Here is a 21,884-nt window from a genome sequence, read left to right as displayed (position 1 = left end):
AAAGGTAGGACAGTTTAACTGAGAAAAAGGCTAGCCTGATACCATAATGGCTTTTCACACTGTACAAACCATGATTGAAGTATAGTAGAAAGAAAATATCTGTGGGTGACTGAAAGGCAGAAATTTGTATTACATAATATAAAAAAATACAATGAGCTAGAGATTGGCTGATTGAAACATAATGGGAACCATCATTTCTTGCTATGTGAAAGAGACACAGCAAGCCTCAGGCTTACAGCCTCTCCACTTCCCTCTGCTCCTTTTTCACACACTAGAGGAGATTTGTTTCCAGTTTTAAACGAACCACAGTTCTCCCACATGCCCAAACTCAGGGAATTGTGGTGTGTTTAAACTCCAGTTAGTGAGAACAAACCAAGGTCAAACCATGGGCACTCAAGGACTGTGTGTTTCCATCTGCCGTGCCTCACTACCCTGCCTATGGAAACATGGGGGGTCCACAGGAATGTTTCAGGGGGGGTGCAGGGGGGCAAAGTGGAACACTGCTGCCCTGGGCTCCTACCAGGAGAAAGGGTGGGATATACATCTAATAAATAAATAAATAAAAGGGGAGAACAGACTAATTTTTCACAAAAAAGTTCAGAAGAATGGTGAGTCTGTACTCTGTCTTACATCTCAGGTTCTACAAATACTTACCCTTTTATTGCTTACTCTTTTACTAACTTATATGAAAACTAGGGATTGGGGGGTTATGGCTCATCCCCTGTGGATGCCCATGTTTGGAAGCTTTATAAGAAGCCTGAATGGTGGTGGCTGTCTTTGGGCACTTCCAAATAGAGTTGCCAGGTTCAAGGCCTGAGACTGATCCTGTATCTTTAGGAGAAGAGAAAGTCAGCCAAGTGCAGGTGTTCTTGCAGCCCTGTAATGGGAAAAACCACAAGGTGGAATTCTCCCTTCCCCCTGCACAACTTTTAAAGATACAAAAGACCTCTTAGACTGGTCTGGCAACCAAGAGGTCTTTAAAAGTTGTGCAGGGGGAAGGGGGAATTCCACCTTGTGGTTTTTCTCATTACAGGGTTGCAAGAACACCTGCACTTGGCTGACTTTCTCTTTTCCTAAAGATACAGGATCAGTCTCAGGCCTTGAACCTGGCAACCCTACTTCCATAGGAGCAGTAACTGTTTTGTGGGATCCTTCAAGACTGGGCCAAGACCAGGGATCAGACATCCAACCTGACTGACTGGATTCCTGGCTATTTTACAGTGGACACTGCAGTGGTGACTGGAACATCTGCAGCCGGTAAAACTGTTTTCACTTATCCTCTTTTCTTTTGTTATCAGGGTTCCCAGAGGCTTAAAGGGACTGAGCCACCAAGCTGGTGTGTCCTAATTCCTGCATTTAGCAGAGGCAGTGGAGCAGCAACTAGAAGATGTTGAGAACAAGGAGAGCTTTAACACCCAGTACCTGCTTCTCCTACTGGTGCATCTGCTGCTGCCAGGAGCCAGTAAAGGCAGTAAGAGCCAAAGTAGATGTTTGCTTAACTCACAGCAAGTATCTCCCTATCTAGTTTTCTTTAGATAATTACAGGCATGGGGGAGCCCATACTTACTGGTAGAGGTGGGAGGATCTGTCAATTTCAATTCTTTCATTTTTCCTGCCTTCAGTTCTCCACATTTCTGCAGCAAATTGCAATTTTAAAAAAAATCCTCATGAAAATTCTTCTTTAGTGTGAATTTCATGGTTCTGATGACAGTTTGGAAGCTACAACTAATTAAAACTGTAGTGGCCAAGATGTTTGATGGAACAGCTCACTGGGAACATATCTCACCAGTTTTGAGAAATCAATATTTGTTATTGGTTCGCTTCTGAGTCCAATTCAAAGTGCAGATTTTCACCTTTAAAAGCTCTTCATGGCATGGGACCCAAGCTAACTGAAGTACTTCCTTCTCACATATCAGCCTGACTGACCGCTGCTTCTACTGAGGCTCTTCCCAGAGTGTTAAAATCAGAGATCAAGGAAATGGCAACAAAGGCAAGGACTTTCTCATCTGTGGCACCCCAAGTACAAACTCTCTTCCCATGAAGGTCCAACAGGCACCCACAATATTTTTAGACGTAAGGTGAAGGCATTTTTATTCTCTTGGGCATTTAAACAGTTTGTAAATATTGGAAGGATGCTATTATAAGCTGTGCTGTTTTAATGGATATTAAATAGTATGGTTTTCTGATTCTTTAGTTTTTGTTTTAACTGCATTGTAAGCTGCCCTGAGATAGATAGTATGAAGGGTGTTCTATAGATATTCACTAATAGGCAAAAAACCCTGCAGTTTAAGAATGTATCTATAGCCCACAGATATTTCTATCAAACTTTAAAAAGCAGGGAAAGTGGGCAGCCATAGTGAATGCACCAGGGGAGCAGGAGACCTGACCTCCTCTCTGAGATATTGCACTGCCCTACAAATTTGTCAAAATGCAAACACAATTTGGGTTGGTCTTTCACAGTCCAATCCACTTCCTGTGTAGCTTGGAAGAATTTGGTAATGTGCTTCTGAGCATATGGTGATTGATGGCAACACCTGCCAAGATGAAGGTCAGAGTATGTGGCAAGGTCAGTAATAGGATTCCAAGTACTCTGTGAACATGGCTGATTTGTAATGGCTTTCAACAGATTATGAGAACTCTGACAGAAAAAAGTCCAAAAGGGCTCTCAGGTTTCTCTTTTTAGACTTTGAACTCTCGATTCTCTCTGACTGTTTTGTGTATTGCCATGAAAATTTAGAGGGTTGTTAAGCAAGCGTTTCTGAATTAAGGACTCTAAGTTTTGTAAGGTTTTGTTTTGAAATGAGCTTATGGGAAGCATCAGAATGGTATGGGGGTATTTTCAATTTAATATTGCAGAATGTGAAAAATCCATGCTGGCTATAGTATATAGCCACTCTTGTGGCTGTATAATCACAAGCAAACATTATGTACAGCACAGCAGTTTGCCAAATCTGGCTACTTCAGTGTTCCTTGAATTCTTAATACCCCTGAGGTATTCCATCCCTTTGTGATGAACCACTGAAGGTGTTTTAGGTGAATCCTTTTCATTGCCTTCTTTATCCCAGCTAGAATTAATCTGTAAGTTGTTAGCTGACAATGCCAAGCCATTCTGTAGAATGTACACGTGCAAGGCCCAGATTCTGGCAAAGTTGTGTCCTCCCCGCAACATCACAGTCTTGTCAGCAGAGTAGTAGGAGGACAATTAAAACATGCTCATTCCTCCTCACAGGCATATATTTTAACTAGGGTTATGTCATCCTCAGTCAAGAACCAGTTCATTGTACAAAATCCCTCTGGCTGTAACGTTATGATAAAGAGATAGAATTGCAAGGGTACAGAGGCAATTAAGAATATTTCATATCCCTCAAAATACAGCTGTGAACAAGTATTTGCTCACGAGATTGCCACTGCAAACTATATCAAATGGGTTGCTTTGCAAGTTTTCTATGCATAAATTCAAATCACTGTCACCCTTCATCCATGACAACCAAAACCAGTGCAACAAATACTTTCATTATTCGAAAAACCTATTTCCAATTCCTGTCATGAGCTGAGCTCTCTCATTTTTGTTTTTCCAATATTGTCATCAGGTATTTTTTTTTAAGCCTGCTTTATTATTTTATGCTGGTTTCACGCATACACAAGGGACAGTAATTGTAGGGTATTTTGATGGATGAGTTATCTACCTAGACAAGGACTATAAAAATTCAGGAGCAGCCTGCTCTAATATTATATTATTAATTATTCCCACACTCTAAAAAGAACTCTTTCTTAAGGAGTATGTAAGCAACATATCATGCATATTCATGAAGTCCTCACAGTGTCTTCTCACTAAAAAATAAAAATGCTGTCCTTCTAGGAGGAGGACAATAATTGTTAGGCAGAGTGTTTACTCTTCTATGGATTCATAAATGGTCATGTCAAGCTATGGTCACATCCACATCATACATTTAAAGTACATTTATACCACTTTAACAGTCATGGCTTCCCCCAGATAATCCTGGCAATTGTTGTTTACCCCTTGTTGTTGTTATATGCCTTCAAGTCAATTACGACTTATTGTGACCCTATGAATCCTTTGGATGTATTCATAGGGTTTTCATGGTAAGAGGTATTCCAAGGTGGTTTACCATTGCCTTCCTCTAAGCCTACGGCACTCGGTATGCACAAGCGGTGTCCCATCCAAGTACTAACCAGCTCTGACCCTGCTTAGCTTCTGAGATCAGACGAGATCAGGCTTGTTCAGGGTAGTATGGCCATGTTTACCCCTTACAGAGCTACAGTTCCTAGCACCTTAACAAACTACAGTTCCCAATATTCTTTTGGGGGAAGCCATGACTGTTAAAGTGATATAAGATTGCATTAAATGAATGGTTTTTGTTCAGATTGTCCTATCCCTTCTCTCATTGGGAAGGTAATAGCAGCCAAGATTTAAAAATGCCTGAATTAACTGATGGTTCTTACAGACTGAATGATGCAGTGTGTGACAACAGCTTTATTAAGTAAAAGTAAGGTTCTTGATGCGGGCCAATTTCCAGATCACATGAGAACTGCACCTTAGAAATACATCAGTTCAGATTTAGAGATGACTCTTCCACAGTAGAAAGAAAGTTTTATGACTCTGCAGACAAACCTAAGTTTCCCTGTTTGCATTTTTATTCTGATACACATTTGACTACTCCACATTGGCACTGATCAAAGCATATCAGAAAATGTCCATAGCAAAATTAGTGGTACCTTGTTAACACTATTATGAGGAAAAAAACAGGATAAATTTTATAGGATACGCTTATAATAGGGTTGCCAGGTTCTTGACCTGAGACCGATCCTGTATCTTTAGGAGAAAAGAAAGTCAGCCAAGTACAAGTGTTCTTGCAACCCTGTAATGGGAAAAACCGCAAGATGGAATTCTCCCTCCCCCCTACACAACTTTTAAAGATACAGAAGACCTCTTGGAGGCCGGGCCCTAGCTTATAATCACCCCACATAATCCCATCATCTATTTAGTTCAAGACCATTTCCACTTATTAACCTCAATTAAAGACTCCATTTACAACAAATGAATTCTTTCCCACCTGGTTCAGATTCTAAAAAAATTCAGATAGAGGACAGGTGTGGGGATCCTTTGGCCTTCCAGATGTTGATGAACTACAACTCCCATCAGCCCCAGCAAACATGGTTGATGGCCTGGGATGATGAGATCTATAGTTCTGCAACATCTGGAAGGCCAACTGTTCCCCACACCAGCTGTAGGAAAATATAATATCTGTGATCATACATATAGAAACTGTTTCCTAATAGCAATTCATGCGAGTACAGTGGCCCAATTTTTACCCATTCCACTTGCATGAACTCCATGGATGCCTTTGAATATTCTTCAAATGTAGCATCTATGTAATTCCTTCTACACTGGTTTTTTAACGAGGGCAGTGGCCCTGGGACTGACAGATAAACAAAGGAGGAACAAGAGATTGAGGGAAGGAAATAATAAATTGCCAGATGCTAAGGGGTTGCTACTGCTTGTGCTCAAATTATGAAGGTTCACAACACTTTTTCTGTTGTCACAGCTACTCTAACTACTCTTTTTAGAAGACTGGGGAAGGGGGTGGGATTGTAGGAAGAGTTTTCAATTAACTATAACCTGGAAGTCTTCAATGAATACACCTTCCCCTTCCCATGTCATCCAAACAGGGAAACTATGGTTAACAGCTTCTGAACAAGCCAGAATATTAAGCCATGGTTTGAGTTCAGTTAATATCATGGCTTAGAATCATAGAATCATAGAATAGCAGAGCCTATAAAGGTCTATAAGGCCATCCAGTCCAACCCTCTGCACAATGCAGGAACCCATATCAAAGCATTCCCGACAGATGGCTGTCCAGCTGCCTCTTGAATGCCTCCAGAGTCGGAGAGCCCACTACCTCTCTAGGTAATTGATTCCATTGTCGTATGTCTCTAACAGTTAGGAAGTTTTTCCTGATGTCCAGTCGAAATCTGGCTTCCTGCAACTTGAGCCCATTATTCCATGTCCTGCACATCTTGACAAATTCTCCAAAAGCCCACTAGAAGCGAGTAGCTCAGAATTTAATGTGAAGTGGGAGCATCATCATCATCCTGCCCTTCCTCCCAAAGGGAGCCTAGGGCAGCAAACAAATGATAAAGCAGTTAAAACATGGTAAAACCAAACTTGAGCCCATTATTCTGTGTTCTGCATTCCTGGACAGTTGAGAAGAGATTCTTGCCTTCTGTGTGGCAGCCTTTCAAGTACTTGAAGAGTGCTATCGTATCTCCCTCCAGTCTTCTCAAAGCTAAACATGCATAGTTCTTTCAGTCTCTCCTCATAGGGCTTTGTTTCCAGCCCCGATCATCTTCATTGCCTTCCTCTGAACCTGTTCCTGTTGGTCTGCATCCTTCTTAAAGTGCAGTGTCCAGAACTGGATGCAGTACTCAAGATGAGACCTTACCAATGCTGAAAAGAGGGGAACTAATACTTCACGCGATTTGGAAACTAGACTTCTGTTAATGCAGCCTAATATAGCATTTGCCTTTTTTGCAGCCACATCACACTGTTGGCTCATATTCAGCTTGTGATCGACAACAATTCCAAGATCCTTTTCACATGTCGTAATGCTGAGCCAAGTATCCCCCATCTTATAACTGTGCATTTGGTTTCTTTTTCCTAAGTGTAGAACTTAGCATTTATCCCTGTTGAATTTCATTCTGTTGTTTTCAGCCCAATGCTCCAGCCTATCAAGGTCCCTTTGAATTTTGTTTCTCTCTTCCACAGTATTAGCTATTCCCCCCAATTTTGTATCATTTGCAAATTCGATAAGCATGCTCTGTACCTCCTCATCCAGGTCGTTGATAAAAATGTTGAAGAGCACTAGGCCAGGACTGAGCCCTGTGGTACCCCACTTGTGACTTCTGCCCAGTTTGAGAAGGAACCATTGATAAGCACTCTTTGAATATGATTCTGGAACCAACTGTGGATCCACCTGATAGTTGTTCCATCCAGCCCACATTTAGCTAGCTTGCTAATCAGAATATAATGGGGCACTTTGTCAAAGCTTTGCTGAAGTCGAAGGCATGTTCCAAAGCTGCTGATCATAGTTTCCCAGTTTGGAGAAAATGAGAAGCTATAGTTAATTAAAAGAGAGAAAACAGGAGGGTTTTCAAACACATATCAAGCATCCACACCCACCCTTGTGGACAGCAGGATCTAGAAAATCTAGCCTGAAAGCAGCATGTTGGACAAATATGAACATTAAAGAGTAGTGGTGGGCATAACCAGTCCCATAAATGTGACCTTAATGCTTTTAATTAGCTGAGGCAGTGAGCCTAATTTCTGCAATGAAAATCCACCAGAGCTCAAGGCTACTTGGATGAGGTGCCCTCTGATCTTGAACTTCGTTAATCTTAATTCCAGCTATGAGGGACTGGTTTCCTAAGGAAAGAAAAGTATGTGTGCATGTGCAAAGAGAGGCAGTTTCTTTCACATCATTATTTCATACATTCCATAAATGTGCGCTGATACCGAAAACAAATTATTTAACAAGACATTTAGCAAGACACCACAGATGCGTTAGGGTTCTGGTCTCCTCCCCACACACCACACCATACATACATTTAAAGCACACACCCACCCAAGAATCCTGGGGACTGTAGGTTTTCTTCTCACAAAGGTACAATTCCCAGCACCCTTAACAAACTATACTTCCCAGGATTCTTAAGGAGGGGAATGTACTTTAAATGCATGGTGTATACGCAGCGTTTGTCAACATTCGTATTTGAATGGGATTCTTATCAACCTCTCTCCAGCAGGAGGAGGTTTAGCACTGAGAGGAGAGAGCTACTGTGAGCACAGCCTTTCCTTGCAAAAGGAAGCCTCCCCCACTAAGCAGCGGCATGAGAGGAAGCAAAGAAGCTAGGATGCCTCGAAGAGAAAAAACGAGTTTTATCCTAGAGCTTTGGAAACGGCAAGAGAGAGTTTGAAAAGGTGCCCAGAGTCTGCTGCTAACGAAAGCCTGCTTCTGTGGTGCCTACAGTCAGTAAGGGTGTTAAGGAATCTCTTTTTGGCCTTTTCAGACAACAGCAGGATGCCGAATGAAGGGAGGGGGGAGATGTAAGGGGGCTTAATGCCCTACCCGCTGATTCTCCCTAATTTTAGTCAAAGTGTGGCCCTCCTATAGCTTAAAAAACAGCATCTAAGTGCCCATCATCAGAAACGGTCAAGAACCATCCCCTTCCTCCGTTGTAATCCCAGCGCTAGCAGGACGGATGGAAGGACTGGACAACTCACGTGAGAAGCCGAGGGAATAGGATGATGGAGGCAGAGATTCCCAGGTAAGGGATATTGGGAGGCGGGCGCATGCAACAAGAGAAGGAGCAGAATCGCTGGGACTAGAATAAGGTCTGGAGGGGGAAAGGATCTGATAAACAAACCTATTACGGGGCTCAGAGATAGGGGGATTATGTCCTTTGAGATATCAGTAGGGTGGCCGGCCTCACCGTGAGCTTCAACGGGCGGGGACCCTTGGGGGTGGCACAGTGTAGGACACTGGATGTGGATGGAGATCCCAGAGAATGGCCGTCGGAGGTAAGTGGAGGGTGCGGTTTGGGAGGGGGAAATCTACTAGGTGGGAATCAGCGTAGGGCAAGGGGTTCTAGTTGTTTAGGGGACCAACAGTGAAAGGCAGAAGGGTCATCTAGTGTGTGATGGAGGCAAGATCTCAGGTTTCGGGGACAGGGTGTAAGCAACAGTTGGGATAAGAAGCGTTAATGCGGGTGGCATAGAGGGGAAAGAGGCAAGGCATGAACTGAGTGGCAAGGGGGTGTGGTCGGAGCCTAAAACACTGTAAGAGTGCACACCCAAGATTACAAGAACGAGTTACTCCTTGAAGCCTTTAACTGTTGCTGTAGGTCGAGCAGAGAGTGCGATTTAGAACCACGCTCCAACCGTGCTTGAGGGGATTTTTTTTTAAGTAAAACCTCTTTGTTAGTAATTTCAGAGTGCAGAAGGGAGGATCGTGGAGGGTAGTTGTTCCTGATTCATTCGTACAGGACAAAGGCGTGGTGGTATTTCTATGTAACTAGAGGGGGGATGTGGAGGCCGCAGATGTGGCAGCCAAGAAATAGGCACGTGCCAATTGTCTGCTCCCTGCACACACAATAAAAGAGCGCCTTTGAGCATGTGTGGAGTGCATTACCTCAAAGCACTCAAGTCACCACCACAAGTGCTTCACCTCGTCTGGACCCATCGTTCATGTTTCGTATTAGCCTAGCAGTAATGGAGTGGAGTGCCTTAAACGCAAACAGTTTACCCCCCCCCCCCGGGGTAAAGCACACATGGCAGGAGCAAACGCCGAGCATTGTACCGGCGTGGAGTGAATTGGCGCTGAGGCTATTCTTTTCTTTCCGTTTATAATAGCTGGCCCTTCCTAGCAGGTGGCTCCGCTGGAAGGTGTGCGCGGCCGCCTGTATTGTGGGGCTAACAAGGCCCCGAGGACGGACGAAGGGGGCGGTGACTGGAGCGGAGGAGGCCAAGGCTTCCCATGGGTGTCCCTGTCTGGTCTGGGTAGGGGGGCTCTGGAGACCCAAGGCCTGCTCCACCCCCCGGAGATTCTCCCATTGCAACGGGCGGCCGGCCGGGATGCGGTACTGAGGCCGGGCCAGACGAGCGCTGTTGTAATATTGTGCTCTCCCTCCCCGGCGGGGGGGCTGGCCGGTTGTTTTGCAGGCCCGGATGGATGGGGACGACTCCTCGAGGTCGCGTTGATGAGCTGCCGGGCCACGAAAAAGCCGTGACAGAGGCCGGGCTGGAGTCCCTGCGGTGGGGAGGAGGAGAAGAAAAAACGGCCGCTTCGCCTTGAATTTGAGAAAGGTGAGAGATCCGTCTCCGAGTCCCAGAGCTCGGACAATGGAGCCTCCCTCATTCCCTCCTCTGCCCGTTAAAAAGTCACTTGCCCGCGAAAAGCGAACCCGCTTTGATTTGAAACCGAATTTCCCCCTACAACGCTTTTTGCCAACATCTCCCGGAATGTTTCTTTTTCCACCGCCAGGATTTTCCCAGCCTAGGCCAGCCACTCCACTTCAAAATGAATTTAGCTTCTTCCCCTCCCCGTCCCGCTTCTTGATTAATTCCTTTATTTGAGGACGTTTTTCTTTTCTTTTTTTGACCGCCCTTCCACCGAGCAGTGTTTTAAGCCTAAAAAATGTTGGCATAGAAGTATGTCCCATTGAGTTTTTTTTTAAGGGCTTGCTACTTGGTTAAGTTTTGTTAAGATTGCACTGGTGGACGGAAATCCTTGAATGTGCACTTGCTTTAGACTAAACCCCAGTAAACTCAGGCATTAGATTGGGCTGTGAGCTTCACAACAATACTGCAAAGTAGGTCACACTTCATTTTTTCTGCTTTGGTACTTTGGGTACATTTGTTTGTTCGTTTTGTTGCAATATATAGGACAAAGGATTGGGTTCTCATTGAGAACCAGTTAGGAGTAGATGACAGAACATTGGACTTGGCTTGAGGAATCCCGATTTCAAACCTCACTCAGCCAAGAAACTAACTGTGGGACTTTGGTCCAGGCTCATTGTAAGTTACCTCACAGGGTCATTGTGCGGCTAATAAAGATGAGGGGACTTGAACGCCATCCTGAGCTTTTTGAAGGAAGAATAGGATAAAAAGTAATCTTTCCATTTATATGGTGAGAAAACAGCATATTTAAATATGCATTCAATACTCACAACTGATGTAGTGCACATGTACTGGTATTGTGCCAGTGTGCAAATACCAAGATGTGAATCAGGCCCGAGAGGGTGATTTGTTCAAAGCCAGCCAGCCAGCTCATAACTGAAGGGGAATTTGGATTTGGGTTTTCTTGGTCCATCAGCCAGTGAAGCAACTGTATTTTCTCTCCAGCCTTGTGAAAATCAGTGGATCCTTTACCTCACAACAGTATCAGATGACAGAATTGTTTAATTAATAGATTGTATTTCAACACCCCAGCCCCTTAAAAGGAGGAAAACAGAATAATTAATGGATTTTTTTCTATGCAGAACATATATATTAACAGTGCACTCCGATAACAGCTCAGTCCTCAGAAGTAAGCCCATTGATTCTGGCCCGCTTGCACTGGCTGCCTATATGTTTCCAGGCCCGATTCAAAGTGCTGTTTTTAACCTATAAAGCCTTACACGGCACGGGCCCGCAATACATGATGAAACGTCTCTCCCGATATGAACCTACCCGTACACTGCGCTCAACAGCGAAGGCCCTCCTCCGGGTGCCTACTTATAGAGATGCCCAGAAGGTGATTACAAGAAAGAGGGCCTTCTCGGTGGTGGCCCCCAAACTTTGGAACACCCTTCCTGACGAGGTTCGCCTGGCGCCTACACTACTATCCTTTCAGTGCCAGGTGAAAACCTTCCTCTTTGCCCAGGCATTTTAACATGTTAATATTTTTTTAACATTTTTAAAATTTTAGTATTTTGTACTTAATGTTCTAACAGACAGTTAAATTGTAATCTGATGACCAGGTTGTTTTAAATTGTATTTGCTGTGTTTTTACTTGATGTGCACCGCCCAGAGAGCTTGCTATGGGCGGTATAGAAATTGAATAAAATAAAATAAAATAAAATAAAATAAATAAATAAATAAATAAATGATTTCAGCAAGACTTACTCCTGGGTAGGTTTTTATACAGTAGGGCCCCGCTTTACAGCACTTTGCTTTACAGCGCTTCGCTAATGCAGCAGCTTTCAATTAGGGAAAGTCCCCGCATTAAGGCGCTTGTTCCATTTTTACGGCGTTTTTTTTCCATCACGAGCCATTTTGACGTCATTTTTGCACGATGCGTCCCATTATCGTCAATGGGTTTCACTTTATGGCGATTCCACTTTACAGCGGGGGTCCGGAAACTGCCGTATGAGCGGGGCCCTACTGTATAGGACTACAGCCTTAACTTGTTTAAAACAGAGGTATAATGACAAAGACTGGTATAATTTTAGCCTAATTGCTAGTTGTGTTTTTAATAAGTGTTCTTTGGAAACTAATGCATATATAATTTTAAAGTGTGAATATTTTAGCAGTTAAAATATATAGTAAACATAACATAGCCAATCAGACGGACAGCAATGTTAACAAAGAAAGCGACATAGCGTATAAAAACTAAGAATAGACACTGGTTTACATTTTTAGTAAAACATCCATCCTATTTATGCAGTTTTCAAAAGTTATTTGCTGTTGTGAATAATAACTGATAGTCTCATCTTGCAAAATATACACATACAAATATTTGAGATGCCATTCTCTGGCATTATTTTTTGCACAGGCAAAAATTCAATGTGATAAAGTTTGATAAGTTGGCTTGAACTTTTTTGTTGTTGCTGCATTTAAAATTATTGTAAAGATTTCATGTCTTTCTCACAATTTTTTTCAACTGTAGTGCCTCTAGTCATTTATGTTCAAAAGAGGTTGTTCCTTAGGTAGAAAAAGTGATAACTGTGTGTGTCATCAATTCTTCCACTGTAAATGAGGATTCTTGAAAACTTATGGTCTGTAGTTTAGTTGGCAAGCATTATTCAACATTATTGGATATTTTTCTAATCTTCCTTTTATAGCTTCCTTCTGTGCAGTAAAACATTCCTCACATATCTTCATTTGGAGTTCAATGGAGAGAAATTGTACTTGTCTCAGTTATATTTTTGGTGGGAAAGTATATCGGAGAGAACTTCTACAAAATAATCAAATCCTTAAAAAATCACTTTGATACTTATTTCTTTGTCCACAGTCTGCAGTTGTGGGATCTTGCAAATTTCATAAATGTAGTAGCTGTTAATTTTAGTTTTACAGATCATCTTGGTATATTATGTGGAATCCAGAAAAAAGGCATCCAGATTTAATGTATATGCCTACAAACTGCTTCAGACAGCTGGTGTAGTGGTTGGGTGATTCATTGCAATCATGAGCAGATGGCAGAAAATCTAAACGGGAGATCGATCTGGTTTTTTGTGCTATCTGAGCATACCTTTCCCGAAGCAGACATGCATTACCTACATAATTAGCCCTGTGGCACATTTATAATTTTCCTGCTCAGGATTGACTGACCAGCTGTTGCATGTTTCAGTAGGGGCAAATGCTTGTACAAAGTGTAATGTTGGACTAGATAAACTCATCATTCTTTCACATACCTCATGAAATAAGCTCTGCTTCCACTGATTCAACATCAGAACTGGTTTCATGGATGAACAGTGTGGTGAATGGTGGTTTTCTGAGTCCAGACTCGATTTTTCTGCAACAAATTTAACTACTCAAATACCATCCAATCACTATCTCTCTTCATATTTGCTATCTTGTCCCATAGCTATTGATTTTTTTAGCATTTTTCATGTTCTGTTTCTGGAGTTTCTATGGATGGAGTGGACATAGATCTCCCCCTATTGGGAAACAAAATTTCATTTGAGCAAGGACCTGAGGGGCAGCAAGTTTCCTCACATGTCTGTGATGTGCCAGTGTGTCCAAATATCTGATCATCTCCCCTACCCCAAATTATAGTTTCTGTAACTGCCTCAAATGGTTATCTGAATCTACAACATGAAAGTATTCCCAGTGGTAGAAATAGATCACTAATGGGAAAGCCCATAGCTCAGGAAGAACATATATGTTATGGATGCATGCATGCATGCATGCAATCCCCAGCATCTTTAGACAGCAGGAGTGGAAAAGACTTCTCTCTGAAACCTTTTAGAGTGCTACCAGACAAGAAAAGACTGTATTGGGGCAGATGCGCCAATGATCTCTCTTACACTAAGGCAGCTTCATATGTTCATATGCAATTTGGCCTGATAGGATGTTTATGATGTTTACCTTTCGAAGGTCCGGTAAATTAAAACTTGCATCCCAATCCTAATCATGTTTACTCAGAAGTCCCATCTATTCAATAAAAATGGATTTTACAACCCTAAGCATGTCGATCTATTAAGTAGGTAGGAATTGGCAAGTGATTATCTTGCCAATTAGGAAGAAATCCCCATTATGCCTTGACATCTTCACTTTATACAATATGGTGGAACTATAATCTGTGAAACAAAGAAGGAACTTCCCAGCTGCAGAGGAAAGGGAGAGGGGTAAGTGCTGCTTTAAAGGAGGATTTTTTTGAAAAAAGACTTATTTATTTAAAGCACTGACCACCTGTGTGAAAAACGCTTTTATTATTGATATTTGTAAGCTGCTCTGGGGAAGTCCCTGCCCTTGGGTTTGCAATCTAAAAAACATGACACAAAAAGAAAAGAGATTGGAAAGGAGGGGGGGGAAACAAATTCAGGCACTAGTTCTTACTTATGAGGTTCTTGTAACAATAGTCGTGTAGTGACAAATTGAGAAGTGCAGGGTTCCTGCATGATAGCCATCACCACCCTCACAACCACCACCTTCTAAGATGATACAACCTTCTAAGATTATAGAATAATCTTGCCAGGCTTAAATACTGCTTCTCTATCATTATCATCATTGGACTGTCCTTTCTCACTGTCAGAGATATTACTAGAATTACTGAATTCAGTTTTTACATGTTTATCTCCCTAGGAGCCAATCAGTATGAAAGGGGAGCATGTAAGCTACTGAGAAGAGTCTTCTCAATGGCTGACTCACCTCCTTTTACTCTGACGGGCTCCAATCAGGAGGAAAGGACAAGGAAGCATGTTAGAAGCTTCTTCTCAATGGCCAACACGCTACACTTTTCTGTTGATTGACTTGTAGGATGCTGGAGACATAGGGACCCTACTGGGACCTGGCTCCCAAAAAAGTAAGGGGTCTAAGACTGCCGAGTCCCTGGACAACTACACCCCTATATAACAACCACTTGGAACAGAAAGAGTTCAAGGAGGGATGGAGCCAAAAGTTGCTGGACTCTCAGCTGAGCCAATGAAGATGCTTTGCATTACTATCTCTCCTTTTGCTATAGCCTCTTGGAATGGCTGCTGCTAGATCAGGGTTGGTGTTTGAAGTGTAAGAAAATCAGCAGCTTGTTGGCCAGGAAACTTATTTTCTATTTTAAACTTTTTGATTAAAACAAAAAACTGTCATCCATTGTGAAAGTAAAGTTGATTCACACTTTGTGCCGTCCAGATTATTTTTATTTGTGGTAAACTTTCAATTTCCTCCCCTGCAAAAGAAGATACAAATGTATTTTGCATAAGCTTCAGCGAAAGCATATCAACTACCTTATTTCCTCTTGGCTTATGACCTACTTTTACAGGAAAATTCATCTGCACAACCTACACTTTGTTTCCCTATAGTAATTGATAGCCCATATGTTCCCACAAGATCATTCTTTCAAGTTCAGTTTGATGGACCTCCAGAGAATGAGGTACCAGGTTCCAGTAGGATAATTTGCCTGCCCTGAAATCAGCTTGGTGAGAAGTGAGAACATCTGATATGTAGAAGGAAGGAGCCTATGCTAGCATTGAAAGTACTATATGTGCATAATTGATATGTAAATGTATTATAGAAGAGCTGGTGAAGGGGAAAACCCAGTATCTTTGTGGTTTATACAGTGGTGATCTAAGTGGATCAAGGCCCTGAGTTAGCAAAGACTTATGGCAATTGCCCTATCATTTACCAAGATGCTTTAAAAATGTAATTAGTTGTTCTGACTGTATTTTCTAATTTCTTTTGATAATTCTTAATGGTAATTGGAAAAAAATTGTCTCTCGGTTGTTATTAGAACAGGTTTCTGTATGAGCCCAGTAACCAAGAAGGATAGATGGGGATTAATTGTAGAAGAGTAGTATATAGGGAATACTTCCAGAAATAAATTCATTGTAAACATCTTGAGTATTTTTTTTCTTCCAGAGCTCTTAGGTAGGACATATAACTGGGAATGGTTTTCCAACCAATGCATTTGCATCTCTATTGTTGTCAAGGGGCTGCAATTTGGCTGCTTAACAAATTTTGGAGTTTAACTGAATTACTTGTTAATCATAACTCTTGGAACATTTCAATAAATATTAATGGTTCAGCTGAATTGATGGAAAATATAAACTCCATCATTTTTATTTAGTTCACAAACTTAAGTGGTAGGTTGTTGGAGAGGGATATATATACAAGTATTGTTGGAAACTCAAAATATAGAGGTATTTATGTTTTATGGATTTCAGTACAATTTAGGGGTTGAGAGAACATTTTTTTCTGTTTGTTTGCAGGTAAAATTAACACTCTGGATTTCACCTTTTGGCACTTTACTAAATCTATATTTTCAACAAAGAGAAAGAAATATGTTTGATGGCAACTTGACTAACTTTTTAGAGGCTTTTTATCGTAAAATGCCATCTGTTTTCATAGATGACAGCCTACTTCATCAGATGCTGAATTAAATTTGGTAAATAAGTCTGACGATGAGGAAACATTCTAAAGTTCTTAATGGGGCAATAATACCATAGGTCATGCAGAATCTTTAGTTTATAGTCTGCAAAAAATCAATAAACTCTTGTTAAGGTCCCAGCTGATAACAGTCAAATTATTCAACTATCATGTTCCATGCATCTTCCTTGAAATGCCTGGAAACTAGCAGGCAGGCAGCCATTAACAGCATAATCCTATGCATGATTGTCTACTCATTAGGTTTTTCCTATTTCCTAAATCCATGATCAGGTAATTTTGGACAGCCTATTATCTTGGACATTAATGCCTTAATGGGACTTGGAATAATGGGCTGACGTTACAGGAAGCCAGATTTCAGATGAACATCGGGCAAAACTTCCTAACTGTTAGAGCAGTACAACAATGGAACCAATTTCCTAGGGAGGGGGTGGACTGTCCAGTATTGGAGGCATTCAAGAGGTAGGTGGACAGCCACCTGTCTTGTATGCTTTAAGTCGGATTCTTGCATTGAGCAGGGGGTTGAACTCAGTGGCCTTGGGCTCCTTCCAAATCTATTCTATAATTCTAATGAACACATTTCCCTTCATGTCACTATCTTGAGTGCCCTATTATAGGGTAGAACGGCGGGATAGAAATATTTTAAATACTAAATAAATAAATCTTGAGACCTGTATGTCATGTTCAAAACCAGTTTCCTACAAGGCACTACTGACTTCTTCCTTAACATGGAAAATTACTATATTATAATGAATAAAGTAATATAATAAAATTATTATACTAATAATTTATATTTTTCACAATAAAAATTTTTCAGTGGTAGTTCTCCTTTCCTGTGCAAAAAATTATAGCTCCATCAATATCAATATGTCTTGACTACTCACCTGGGGAGGATTGTTGCATATTCTAAACAACCAGGCAAGGAGTAAATTTCATGGTAAACCTCTTTCAGTGCAATCCTATACATTCAGAAGGAAGCCCCACTGAGTTCAATTGGCTTACTTCCAAGTAGGTATAGGATTGCAGTTGACATGTTTCTGGTCATATTTTCAAGGTGCAGATGATTATCTACAGTGCTTGTACCTGCCGTATCAGACATGAGAACCTTTTGCCCGTGGACCAAATTAGACCTGGCAGGGGACATTATTTGTCCTGGGAGGCAGGTAAAGCCACAGTGGCAAGGGAAAAATCAAGAGCCTTAAAGTGCCTTTTAAGCTTGGTGCCAAATGCAAGCCCTGGTTGAGATCAGCTGTGCTTGGGAACTCCCAAGTTGAGCCAATCCCTACTACAAGCTGGTCTAGAAAGGGAAGTACTTCACTCGATGTCATGGTAATATCAGGTCATTGACTGGTGGGCAGCCCTGCCTCCTGTCAAAGTGGCCTGGGGTTTTTAGAGATGTCAGGATCCATCTCCCTGGCTGTATTCAACTCCCCACCCCCACATATCTTAGGGTAGTTTTGCAAAATAAGTACACAAAATTACTGCCTGCTAAACATTTTACTTGCCTGTCTGCTGTCAGTCAGTCTGTGTGTTCCTGCTTTGTTTTTAAAACCTTACCACCTTGCAGAGAGCAAAGTGTATGCAGAAGTCTGTTAAATTGAGCATTTATGGAGATAAGAAACATTTGTTATTTTGGATACTTCCAAACACATAGATCCCTGTGAAGAGTGTATCAGATGCTGTTCTGGCAGATTTTGCCAAATCACTGAAGGTGATTTACATTTTATAATAGTGGCTTGCAATCTGTGAGACATGATGCAAAAGGAAGAGGAAGATGAGCATATTCAGGTACCAGCTCATTAAATGTCCACTGATGCAGACCATAGGCAACACAAAGTAAGGTTCCCTTGTAAACCAGGGTTGAAACCAAGGTTTGAATTAGGTTTGCAATCCCTGGTTATGCAGAAACCTGGCTTTTGTTATTGGTTAATTTCATTGGCGTATGTGTTTTTGAAAATTCATTATTATTACTGGGAAAGGGATTTGAGGGGAAATAGCTCTAGAGAGGGATGGAGGGAGCATGTACAGAAGGCAGACTTCCAATGTGCAGAACCATGACTTGGTAGAAACCAGTTTGAGGTTAGCCCTGAACCTAAATAGAAAACTAAAACAGACTTTTACTGGATAATGGACAGACTAGAGAAGATAGTTGGGTGATAAGCCCCATTCCAGATTCAAAACTGATTTCGTGTTTGATGCTGATTTCTACTTTAAGATACTAAAAAAAAGCAGTTTCTTGCAATAAGATTTTATGCTATTCTCTTAGGTTCCAGAAATATGACACAAAAAGAATGCAAAGTCTGGGACCTGCCAACAGTGTGGGATGATAAAATGATAATATTCACCACTTTGTATTTGTTTATTTATATGCCACTTTTCCATGCAATTGTGCCCAAAGTTGCTCACAGTATATCAAGTGAACAATAAATATAACAGTTCAAGTATATATATTAGAAACAATTTGAAATAACAAAAATTTTAAAATGCATACACACAAAACAATCAGTCCACACTAGTTTGTATAATACAGTACAAATATGCTAATCTAATTTCACATCTTAAAGCTAAATAGGAGAGAGAATAATGCTTAACATAGAAATTAAAAAGTTGCATATAAAACATCAGTATGCTCCAGATGATGAATCTATTTCCAATAGTTTGGGTCCAAGATTGAATTGTTACCCATCCAGAGGCTTCACCCCATCTCTCACCTGGGGTAGTGCAGACACACTCCCTCTGTTTCTCAACCAAAATGGCCTTATCGCCACCATTATTTTATTTATTTATAAATATATTTGAATACCGCTATTTCATTTTTAAAATATCAAAGCAATTTACAACAAATAAAAAAGCCATACAGTAACAACCATTAAAATACAATAAAAACAAATGTAAACTATTGTAAAAAGACATCCCTTGTAATTGCCTGTGTGAACCTGGCGGAACAGAAAGATATTCAGCAAGCATTTCAAGGTTAAAACAGAAGGCACTTGCTGAATCTCTGTTGGTAGAACACTCCAGAGAACTGGGCCAATGACACTGAAGGCTCAATTTCATGTCAGTGTTAAATGAGCCTCGCCAACTTGGGGGGTGTTCAAAGCGGCTCCTGCTGATGATCTCAGTGATCGAGCTGGTATATAAAGGTTCAGGCAGTCCCTAAGATACCCTAGACCAAAGTTGTTCAGGGCTTTGTAAATTAATGCAAGGACCTTGAACCTGGCTCCGTATTGGATGGGCAGCTAGTACAAATGTTTTAAGAGTGGTTTCACAGGTTATTGGCTATGTGCCCCCATCATCAGTCTGGCTGCCACATTTGCACCAAGTGAAGCTTCCAAACCAGGGCCAAGGGCAGCCCCACTTAGAGCATATTGCAGTAACCCAGCCTCGAGGTTTCTAACAGATGTACTACAGTGGTCAGGTTATGGGCTCTCACACCAAACAGGTTAATAACTTCTCTTCCATACTCTCTCATCAATCAGCATACATTCATCCAGGCGGGAGGGGGGGCAGAAACAGTTTTTTGGAGGGAGGGGGGGCAGAAACAGTTTTTTGGAGGGAGGGGTAGCACCCTTGGTCTTGTTGAGACCTCCCACAATATTGATAGACTTTTCATAAAGTAAAGCAGAAGTTTTAGATCAGAATTCAAGGAACTACTTGCATAAATGATACACATATTGGCATATATACCATTAGCTAAAGCTAATATACAGTTGTATTTCATTTGCCTGTAAAACAAGAGAGCCCATCAGCTTCTGGTGATAAGTACTCTTAAAATCTTGATAAGATCTACACATCTTGCCTTTCATTTAGCACTTAAATTGTTTATCTCGCTGCAGCTGAAGAGCACTCAGACATGTGTAGGCTTCTCCCATGGGTAAGTAAAACAAAAAAACCCCACCACACTCTTTTTTCATCATCATAATAAGAAGGAAACAGCTTTTATTAATACTGGCCCACAAACCATCTGTTGATGATGGGAATTGGTTGTGCAAAGTAACACTTTAATGTCATCTCTCAGCAGTGCAAGATGTTGTAAAAATTAATATATATTGATGTTAATTGAATTGCCATTTCCAGTTTTGAGGGCAAGAATTCCGAATGCATTTATCATTGTCAGGAAGATGACAAGTGTGAACTTTTTAAGAAGCATGCTTGAGTTGAGAGCAAAGAGAAGGGGAATAAAAGATAAAAGCAAATGTGATAATGTTCTGAATGTCATTTTGCGTGCTAAGTTTCTACAGAGAAAATTTATAAATGGCTGATGATAGTTTATTCAACAATGAGATATTCTATACATAGTCTTAAATATACAGTTCAGTTGAGAGATTTAGAACCTTAGAAACAGTATAAATACAATGATGATCAGGGATCTGGGGTTTTAGGCAAAATTTGAATCAAAATTAATTAAATACAATTAGGAACACAGTTCTCACTTTCTAGTGTTGATGGTTGAAGGGGATTAGGATAGTGTGTTGATGCTTTTTCATTGTTGGAGGCCAGTGGACAGGAGTGGCGCCAGTTGGGGTGTGGTCCCAACAGTCTTGTATACACTAGATTCAAAACCCTGTAAATCCCTCAGTTACACCAGCCTGGAGCTGATCTAGTGAAACTGATTGGGGGGGGAATCACCCCTCCCCGACTCCACTTACGATTGCTCTGAAAGTGGATTTGATATGGTCCAAGTGTTGTATTCACACTTTTGGAAATTGTTTTTATTGGAATATTTGTAAATATTTTAAGCATATGGTATTCAATAGCATATGGTAACAGCACAATCTTATGTATGTTTATTCAAGAGCAAGTCCCATTAAGCTGAATGAGGTTTACTCCTTAGTAGGTCTAGCCTAAGAAAAAAGATGGTAATGGAAACCTTTAATTTTAGAATGGCCAAACAGCTGTGTGTACACATACATGTGCTTCCTAGGGGTAGTCACCTGGGCAAAAAAAATTACAAGTATTGTAAGTATTCTAGTTGCCCATCTTAACTTGCATTGCATACATTCATTATTTTACTAAATTAATTATATGAAACAATGCATTTCTAAAGTGGATTCTTTTCACAGACAAATTAAGTAGTGGAAAATTTTCCACCAGCTTTACTGCATATGATTTCATTTTTTCACAGACAGAGCATAAGGGAGAGTATGTGGGGGATCTGCAGGAGAAATGGTGATTAGCATGTCAGTGACAATTTTCTTTCTGAAGAATACCATAAGTGTGTGTTAAAATAGATATATCCACTTTACAGCTAAAATCTGCAATTTCCTGAGTGCGCTGTACACTTTAATGTTACTGCCCATAATCAGAAATATATATATATATATATATTTGTATTCCTATTCATAAGCAAAAAAGAGCAGCTGGAGATGCGGGGAGAGAACCCTTGACAGAATTTGTGAGGTTGAAGTTGGTAGTGCAGTGTCTGTGCATGCTTAAATGATGTACTAAAAATGGCTTTAATGGCTTTCTCGAAGGACTCTCGCCCTAATTAATATATACTTTTTATACT

At 41.0% G+C, this 21,884-nt stretch overlaps 1 protein-coding gene across 10 annotated transcripts in view; it reads left to right on the top strand.

Moving 5' to 3' along the window:
* Positions 1-1,163: 1,163 nt before the first annotated feature.
* The window catches only part of ZC3H12C (zinc finger CCCH-type containing 12C), a 72,002-nt gene continuing 51,281 nt past the window's right edge, over positions 1,164-21,884 (top strand). Inside the window, exons 1-4 of one of the 10 annotated variants that reach the window (XM_061628635.1) lie at positions 1,164-1,257; positions 1,917-2,073; positions 8,264-8,343; positions 9,737-9,880. The gene's annotated coding sequence lies outside the window, so the exon portion shown is untranslated. Of the gene's footprint in view, positions 1,258-1,450; positions 1,472-1,916; positions 2,079-7,791; positions 8,344-8,385; positions 8,411-8,451; positions 8,597-8,895; positions 8,916-9,736; positions 9,881-21,884 lie in introns of those variants that run through there. The other 9 variants (XM_061628633.1, XM_061628634.1, XM_061628630.1 and 6 more) reach the window with 9 other exon arrangements.

The sequence above is a fragment of the Rhineura floridana genome, chromosome 5 (assembly GCF_030035675.1).
Source record: "Rhineura floridana isolate rRhiFlo1 chromosome 5, rRhiFlo1.hap2, whole genome shotgun sequence".
In the NCBI taxonomy this organism is placed as follows: Eukaryota; Metazoa; Chordata; class Lepidosauria; order Squamata; family Rhineuridae; genus Rhineura; species Rhineura floridana.
This window is presented reverse-complemented; position numbering and strand designations above follow the sequence as displayed.